Here is an 8,884-nt window from a genome sequence, read left to right on the forward strand (position 1 = left end):
CCCTATGTTCTTTAAATCCCTGTAAAGCGTCTTTGAGTATGAAAAGCGCTATATAAATGTAATGCATTATTATTATTATTATTATTATATACAAGGAGGGATGTGCAGTATCCTTCTTCAGACCGATTGTAGTAGGGCAAGAGGGAGCTGGAAAAGAAATGGCGGCAGGACATAGCCTGACAAGTGACAGGGGAAAATGAATAATTGAGTTGATTGGCTGATGGATGGATAAAGGCCTGAGATAAAAGGCTATGGCGAAAGGCTTGAGATTAAAAGGAGACAAAACAATGCAAGATAGGAGAGAAGTGGGGTGAAATGTGAAGCCAGAGAAAGGGATATAGGTAGTAGGAGATGCGGAGGGGGAAAAGGGGTGGGGGCAGGATAGTGTGAGAAATGGGTATATTCCCTGGTGGGGCACAAGAAAAAGAGCAGGAAATAAAGAGGGGGGGGGTTACGAAAAATCGAGAGATCAGCGTTTATATCATTGAATTGTGAGCTATCCAACTGGAATAGGAGGTCCTGTTCCTCCAGGTTGCGTGTGGCCTCACTCTGGCAATGGAGGTGGCCTTGGACAGAAAGGTCATTATGGGAATGGGTGAGTTAAAATAGTTAGCAACTGGGAGCTCCGGCAGGCCTGGGCGGACCGAGTGCACGTGTTAGGCAAAATGGTCACCTAGTCCACACTTGGTCTCGCCGATATAAAGGAGGCCACAGAAAAATGAATGATTATGAAGGAGATGTGACACCTGTCCCTACATCTTCCCTCACATCCATCCAGAGACCCCTGCAGCCATTCCAGGTAAGACAGAGGTTCATGTGCATTTCGTTCAACTGCATCTACTGCGTTAGGTGCTCCTGATGTGGCATCTTTACACCGGCACCTCCCCCTTCCCCTGTCCTCTTCTATGGCTACCTCTTGCTCTGTCTTCACATTTTACTCTTCTACTCTCCTTACCTGACAACCTTATGTCTCCTTGTTATCTCAAATCTTTGTCCACCCCCTCTCACCTACATCCACTGGTCAGGCTTTGAATGTCCCCTCCTCCTTTCCAGCTTTCTCTCCCCACTACAATCAGCTTGAAGAAGGGCCCTGACACTAAACATCGCCTATCTATGTTCTTCAGAGATGCTGCCTAACCCACCATGTTACTCCAGCACTTTCGTTCTGTGAATTTTTGGGACAGTAAAGAAATTGAGAGAGAAAAATGGTGATTATAATCTAAAAGTGAAAGTGTTATCACCCAACTAGATATTGTTAAGTCGCTGATTGTTTCATAAATGATCTTGCAGAGCCTTTTGGTGTCTTAGTAGCCCTGACATTGTTTCATTGTTAAACACACAGACATTCCATAACATGAAAATGCACTATTAAGCAAGGAACTACTACTAATCATAATATGATTAGTTTTAATCTGCAATTTGAGAAGGAGAAGGTTAAATCGGAAGTGTCAGTGTTGCAGTTGAACAAAGGGGACTATGAAGGCATGAGAGAGGAGCTGGCCAAGGTCAAATGGAAAAGGATCCTAGCAGGAATGACAGTGGAACAGCAATGGTAGGAATTTCTGGGCATAATCCAGAAGACGCGGGATAATTTCATTCCAAAAAGGAAGAAAGATTCTAAGGGGAGTAGGAGGCAACCATGACTGACAAGGGAAGTTAGGGATGGAATAAAACTAAAAGAAAAGATGTATAACACAGCAAAGAGTAGCCGGAAGCCAGAGGATTGGGAAACTTTCATAGGACAACGGAAGGTAACAAAACAGGCAATACGGGCTGAAAAGATGAAGTACGAAGGGAAGCTGGCCAAGAATATAAAGAAGGACAGTAAAAGCTTCTTTAGATGGGTTAAGAGAAAAAGAGTAGCAAAGTCAAATGTAGGTCCCTTGAAGGCAGACACGGATTAAATTATTATGGGTAACAAGGAAATGGCAGAAGAGTTGAACAGGTACTTCGGATCTGTCTTCACTAAGGAAGACACAAACAATCCCCCAGATGTACTGGAGGACAGAGGATCTATGGGGGTAGAGGAACTGAATTTTTTTTTCATTAGGATAGAAATAGTATTGGGTAGACAAATGGGACAGAAGGATGATAAATCCCCTGGGCCTGATGGTCTGCATCCCAGGGTCCTCAGGGAGGTGGCTCTAGAAATAGTGGATGCATTGGTGATCATTTTCCAATGTTCAATAGATTCAGGATCAGTTCCTGTGGATTGGAGGATAGCTAATGTTATCCCACTTTTCAAGAAACGAGCGAGAGAGAAAACGGGGAATTAAAGACCAGTTAGCCTGACTTCGGTGGTGGGAAAGATACTGGAGTTAATTATTAAAGAGGTAATAACAGTGCATTTGAATAGCAGTAAAAGGATAAGTCCAAGTCAGCATGGATTTATGAAAGGGAAATCATGCTTGACTAATCTTCAGGAATTTTTTTGAGGATGTGACAAGTAAAATGGATGAAGGGGAGCCAGTGGATGTAGTGTATCTAGACTTTCAGAAAGCCTTTGATAAGGTCCCGCACGGGAGATTGGTGACTAAAGTTAGAGCATATGGTATTGGGGGTAGGGTGTTGACATGGATAGAAAATTGGTTGGCAGACAGGAAGCAAAGAGTAGGAGTAAACGGGTCCTTTTCAGAATGGAAGGCAGTGGTGAGTCGAGTGCCGCAAGGCTCGTGTTGGGGCCGCAACTGTTTACCATATATATTAATGATTTGGAAGAGGGAATTAGAAGCAACACTAGCAAGTTTGCGGATGACACAAAGCTGGGTGGCAGTATAAACTGTGAAGAGGATGTTAGGAAGTTGCAGGGTGACCTAGACAGGTTGAGTGAGTGGGCAGATGCGTGGCAGATGCAGTATAATATAGATAAATGTGAGGTTATCCACTTTGGCGGCAGAAACAAGGTGGCAGATTATTATCTCAATGGAGTTAGGTTAGGTAAGGGGGAGGTGCAGCAAGACCTGGGTGTCCTTGTACACCAGTCACTGAAAGTTGGCGTGCAGGTACAGCAGGCAGTGAAGAAAGCTAATGGAATGTTGGCCTTCATAACAAGAGGATTTCAGTATAGGAGTAAAGAGGTTCTTCTGCATAGGGCCCTGGTAAGACCACATCTGGAGTATTGTGTACAGTTTTGGTCTCCTAATTTGAGGAAGGACATCCTTGTAATTGAGGCAGTGCAGCATAGGTTCACGAGATTGATCCCTGGGATGGCGGGACTGACATATGAGGAAAAATTGAAAAGACTAGGCTTGTATTCTCTGGAGTTTAGAAGGATGAGAGGGGATCTTATAGAAACATATAAAATTATAAAAGGACTGGACAAGCTGGATGCAGGAAAAATGTTCCCAATGTTGGGTGAGTCCAGAACCAGGGGCCACAGTCTTAGAAGAAAGGGAAGGCCATTTAAAACTGAGGTGAGAAAAAACATTTTCACCCAGAGTTGTGAATTTGTGGAATTCTCTGCCACAGAGGGTAGTGGAAGCCAAATCACTGGATGGATTTAAGAGAGAGTTAGATAGAGCTCTAGGGGTAGTGGAATCAAGGGATATGGGGAGAAGGCAGGCACGGGTTATTGATTGTGGACGATCAGCCATGATCACAATGAATGGCGGTGCTGGCTCGAAGGGCCGAATGGCCTCCTCCTGCACCTGTTTTCTATGTTTCTATGGAACATCCACAAGGAATGAAACTGAGCGTTACATTTGTTATGACATCATCATGTAGGCTCAGGCGAAGGAAAAGATAATGAATTTAATTTACTCTCGTTATTCCTGGTGAATAATAAATTGAAATCAATAATTTATAGCACACTAGAGCAACTACTGCAATAGGCATCGTAAGTAAATGCGTCTATCGCTCCACAAAACCAGTGGAGATGCCGGGGATTGAACCCGGGACCTCATACATGCGAAGCATGCGCTCTACCACTGAGCTACATCCCCTCCTACTTTTCCAGCAGTTCTAAACACACTTTTTAACACCCTTGAACATGTTAATGCAATGTGCTCCTTGTTATTGGATAGACACAAAATGCTGGAGTAACTCCGTGGCATCTGTTATTTCCTACTGTTTGTACAAATCTTTTCCAATCCTTTCATTAGCCCTGAGCATTATGTGCAGTTCCTTGTTTCTAAATGTGTTTTTGCTGCGTGTTATACAAACAGTGCTGCTTCCAGCTTCAGAAAGTTACAGTGAAACTCTTAGAATCGTTTCAAGTGACTTTTGGAAAATACTTGATCCGTATGGGTGAACTTTGTTTTTTTTGTGTGCGTTTTTTGCAAGAATAACATTTGAATGTTATTAATTCTCGTCATCAATTTCTCTGTCACATTATCGCAATCGACGTGCTAAAGTCATATTAATAATAATAATAATATTCATTTATTGTCATTGCAACGAGTACAACGAAATTAAAAAAATAGCCAATCCTGACGGTGCGTACAAACATATATGCAATAAATGCAAAAACAAATAAATACATAAATACAATTAAATACAATTATATTAAGTACAAGATTTTTTAACGGTGTTGCCTAGTGCAAAGGTAGTGTTCAGTTCTCGTATGGCCCTGGGGTAAAAACTGTTCTTAAGTCTGTTTGTTCGGGATTTGATCGACCTGAAACGTCGACCAGAGGGCAGATGAACAAACAGACGGTGGCCGGGGTGGGATGGATCTTTTATTATTTTGCCTGCTCTACTGAGGCAGCGTAGGCTGAACAGGTGCTCCAGGGAGGGCAGTGAGCAGCCGATGATCTTCTGGGCCGTCGTGATGACCCTCTGAAGGGCCTTCCTGTCCTTTTCTGAGCAGCTGGCATACCATGTGGTTATACAGTATGCCAGCACACTCTCGATGGAGCAGCGATAGAAGGACAACATGAGCTTCTCCTGCAGGTTGGTTTTCCTGAGGATCCTCAGGAAGTGGAGTCTCTGCTGTGCCTTCTTTACTGTGGTGATGGTGTTGGTAGACCAGGTAAGATCCTCTGCGATGTGCGTACCCAGGAACCTGAAAGCTGGTACCCTTTCCACACAGACCCCATTGATGTAGAGTGGGTCGTAATCACCACTGGTTTTTCTAAAGTCAATTATAAGTTCCTTTGTTTTGGAGGAGCTTGAATATACCGATTGATCTGTCGTATCGTATGGTAACTACAAGATGTTGTGAAATTGCTGAAAGTACGGAGAAAAATAAATCCTGGATGAAAGATTCTGCCTAAAGAAGTAAAAACTGGCCAACTCCCAGCCGTGTAGTACCAGGAATTCAACTTACTGTCAGTTACTTAACGCGACAAAATACAAAATAAACTAAATTCCAACGACTTGGCAATTTTCGCCACTGATGCAGCGTCCGTATATTCACCAATGCTGCCCAGGCTTTCTGCATTCAAGAGTCAAAAGATGGATACTATTAAGTGTCTTTTTCAACTGCGTTGTGGTTTGGATAGGTTTCAAATTACTATTTTTCCACAGATCGTTATGTTTGCAGTTTAAGATATGTACACGAACGAAGCAGCAGTCCAAAAAATATATTCCCAAACCTCTCATTCCTCCAAATTATAAATGTTGAAACTAGTCTTCTGAGGCAGTCGACACAAGTGAAAAAGAATGGGTTAATGAAGGGTCTTCCAAACGTTAGCTGTCTCTAAGTAAAACAAGGGTAAGATTTACCTGGGAAGTGGCAGGGGCCTGTGGAGGTGGTGTAGGATAGAGAGACCTCCAGGTAAAAGTGCACGGTTTCCTGAAGGTGGCAACACAAGTAGACAGGATGGCGAAGAAGGCATATGACATGCTTGACTTAATGGACTGGGGAAGTCATGTAGCAGGTGTAAGATATATGAGTGACAGTGCACTTGGAGTATTGTGTTCAGTTCTGGTCGCACTACTGTAGGAAGGATGTGATTATGCTAAAGAAGATGCAGGAAAGGTTCACAAGGATGTTGCTGGGATTGTAGGGCTTGGGTTTGTAAGGAGAGACTGGCTAGGTTAGAACTGTTTTTCCTGGAGTGAAGTTGGTGAGAGGTGACCTTACAGAGATTTATAAAGTCAGTAGATGGGTGTGCACCCGTTGGGTGCAAATCTCTACCGCAGGCGGTTCTGCGGGCGCGGCTGAGGGGAGGGGGTGATAAAGGGGGTTGAGGAGGGATGGATTGGGTGAATGGATGAGGGGTGGAGGGGTGACAGAGTAGGTGAGTGGGGGGGTGGGGAGGGATAAGGGGGGGTTCAGGGGGGATCAAGTGGGTGAGTAGGGGGATGGGAGGAGGGGGGAAGGGAGGAGGGGGGGGATAAGGAGGGTTGAGGGGGATGGAGTGGGTGAGTGGGGGGGGAGGGGAGGGGGGTAGGAAGAGGGGAGAGGAGGGGGGAGGAGAGGGTGCTGGACCAATGCAGGAGCGGTTTGGGACCGGAACCGTTGGGTGGAAAGCTCTCCTTCTGATCTATGGACCCGTTGCCTGGTGGGGAGTGTCCCCTGGGGCCGTACCGGGCCCAGCAACCCTACCGATTCATGCACCCGTTAGCAAGCGGGGAGTGTCCCCCGGGGCCGTGGGCGGGAGCCGGGCGGGGAGTGTCCCCTGAGGCCGTGCCGGGCCCTGCAACCCTACCGATATGTGGCCCCATTGGCAGGCAGGGAGTGTCCCCCAGGGCTGTGGGCGGGACCCGGTAGTGGGCGGGAAGTGTCTTCCGGGGCCGTGAGCGAGCGAGGGGGACAGGGAAAAGCCACCGACCTCAGCCCCGTTTCTCCTGTAGGCCTCCCACAACTGACAACCCACAACTTGCAACCCGTGGACCCGTTGCCGGGCGGGGAATTTCCCCCGGGTCTGTGGGCAGGTGAGGAGCGACAGGGAAAAGCCACTTACCTGGCCCCGTGCGTCCAGCACTGATCGGCGGTGAGCGGTAGGGAACGGCGGCGACGGCCATCTTGTTGGACCCTCTGCCGCTGCCTCTGGCATCGCACTGCACCACAGGAGGAAGGTCAGGTGTGGAGCACGCCAGGACGGGCGCCAGTCCTCCTTTGGTCCTCCCGGGGGGGGGGGGGGAGCGCATTTGTTAAAATTAGCCTCCCCCCCTCATTGGCCGCGACACACATTGGGCATCACTCGGGCAGGGTCCCATTGTGATGTTAGACGCTGAACATGGCAAGCAATCGGTTTAATAAGGTAATTTTTAAACTTTAAAATCTCTCTAACTTTAAAAATATAAGACCAATTTGAATGAAACTTGTGTGTAAACACTCTCCAGGACAATGGTGAGTAAAGTGGGCCTAAAATTGTGCGGGTCGGGTACCGTTTTTTTGTGGATGAGAAGGGCATTAGGAAACAATGGGACACAGAAATAACTACGGCACAAACATACTGAACAAACAAGATGAGAGTTTTAGTCATATTTTGATGAGGGGCAGTGACTGGGTAGACAGTTACAGCCATTTTTCAGGGTAGGGATTTCTAAAACTAGAGGCAATAGGTTTAAGGTGAGAGGGAGAACATTTAAAGGGAACCTGAGAGACATTTTACACACTGACAGTGGTGGGTATATGGAATGCACTGCCCAACTGGGTGGTAAAGATAATTATAATTACAATGTTTAAAATACATTTTGACAAGCACATGAATAGGAAATATTGGAGGGATTTGAGCCAAATGGGACTAATTCACGTCTGCACCTTGGTTAGCATGGACAGTTTGGGTCAAAGGGCCTATTTCAATGCTGTCTAACTCTATGACATTGTAGTAAAAACCCAGTTGGCTCACCAATGCTGTTTCATGGAAGGAAATGTGCCATTTTGGATATTCCTCCAAAGATTCATAATGGAATAGAGGATGGGGAAAAATAAGCTATTGTAGCGACCATAGAAAGTGGTCCTAGTTGTCGAACCCTCAGATTGGCCAGCAAGGTCACGTGTGGGTGCGACCGTAGGGATGGGTCCAGAGAGCGACACCGCTGATTGGACAGCGTGGTCATGTGCGCTTTTGGCGCCCAAAAAGAGTCAGTTGGGAGACGTCTTCGAAGAGAACAGTTAGTTTTAATGGTTGTCTGTAATCTTGTTAAGAAAACTTTGTAATCGAATATTGCTGTCGCAATAAACTTCTTCAACAAAGAACAAGTTTCCAGACTCGCCATATTGATGACCCCGATGTGATCCAGCCGATCATTTACCATGAGTGAATCAAACGCCTCGTTGTTGGTTCCTACGCCCAGCACACCGGAGCTAAGCGCGGTCAGCGTTCACCTTCCGTCGTTTTGGATACATCAACCACAATCTTGGTTTGTCCATACCGAAGCCCAGTTTCACTTAAGAAACATCTCAGCAGACGCAACAAGGTATTACTACCTCGTCAGCGCTCTACCGCCGGAGACGACCGCACGGGTGATGCGGTTCATCATCAATCCTCCGGCAGAAAACAAGTACGAGGCCATGAAGGCACTGTTGTTACGGACCTTTGGGTTCAGCAGGCAGGACCGAGCTAAGCGTCTTATGCACCTACCGGATCTCGGAGATCGGCTGCCGTCCGTTCTCATGGCTGAAATGTTAACGCTAGCAGGTGAACATACGGATTGCCTCATGTTCGAGCAGGCATTCCGAGAGAAGTTTCCCGAAGATGTCAAACTTATGCTCACGGATTGTTCTTTTAAGGACCCCGTGGCATATGCAGAAAAAGCTGATGCGCTGATGGCGTCCACATCGAAAGAAAGAGGTTCGATCAACAAGGTCTCGACATCAGCGGCCGCGTCACAGCGACATCAAGATGGTGCCGCGTCTCCCACCATTTCTCCAAAAGCCCGGCAAAAGGATCCGCACAAGCGCGGCTGGTGCTATTACCATCTACGATGGGGTGGAGAATCCCGCAACTGCCGCTCACCATGTACCTTCTCGGGAAATGCCTCGGCCGATCGT

General features: G+C 46.6%; 1 non-coding gene across 1 annotated transcript; it reads right to left on the reverse strand.

Annotated features, from left to right (window-relative positions):
* Nucleotides 1-3,869: 3,869 nt before the first annotated feature.
* trnaa-cgc (transfer RNA alanine (anticodon CGC)) lies at nucleotides 3,870-3,941 on the reverse strand. The gene has a single exon. It is a non-coding gene; the product is annotated as a tRNA-Ala (tRNA).
* Nucleotides 3,942-8,884: the final 4,943 nt, after the last annotated feature.

The sequence above is a fragment of the Rhinoraja longicauda genome, chromosome 8, assembly GCF_053455715.1.
Source record: "Rhinoraja longicauda isolate Sanriku21f chromosome 8, sRhiLon1.1, whole genome shotgun sequence".
Taxonomy (NCBI): domain Eukaryota; kingdom Metazoa; phylum Chordata; class Chondrichthyes; order Rajiformes; family Arhynchobatidae; genus Rhinoraja; species Rhinoraja longicauda.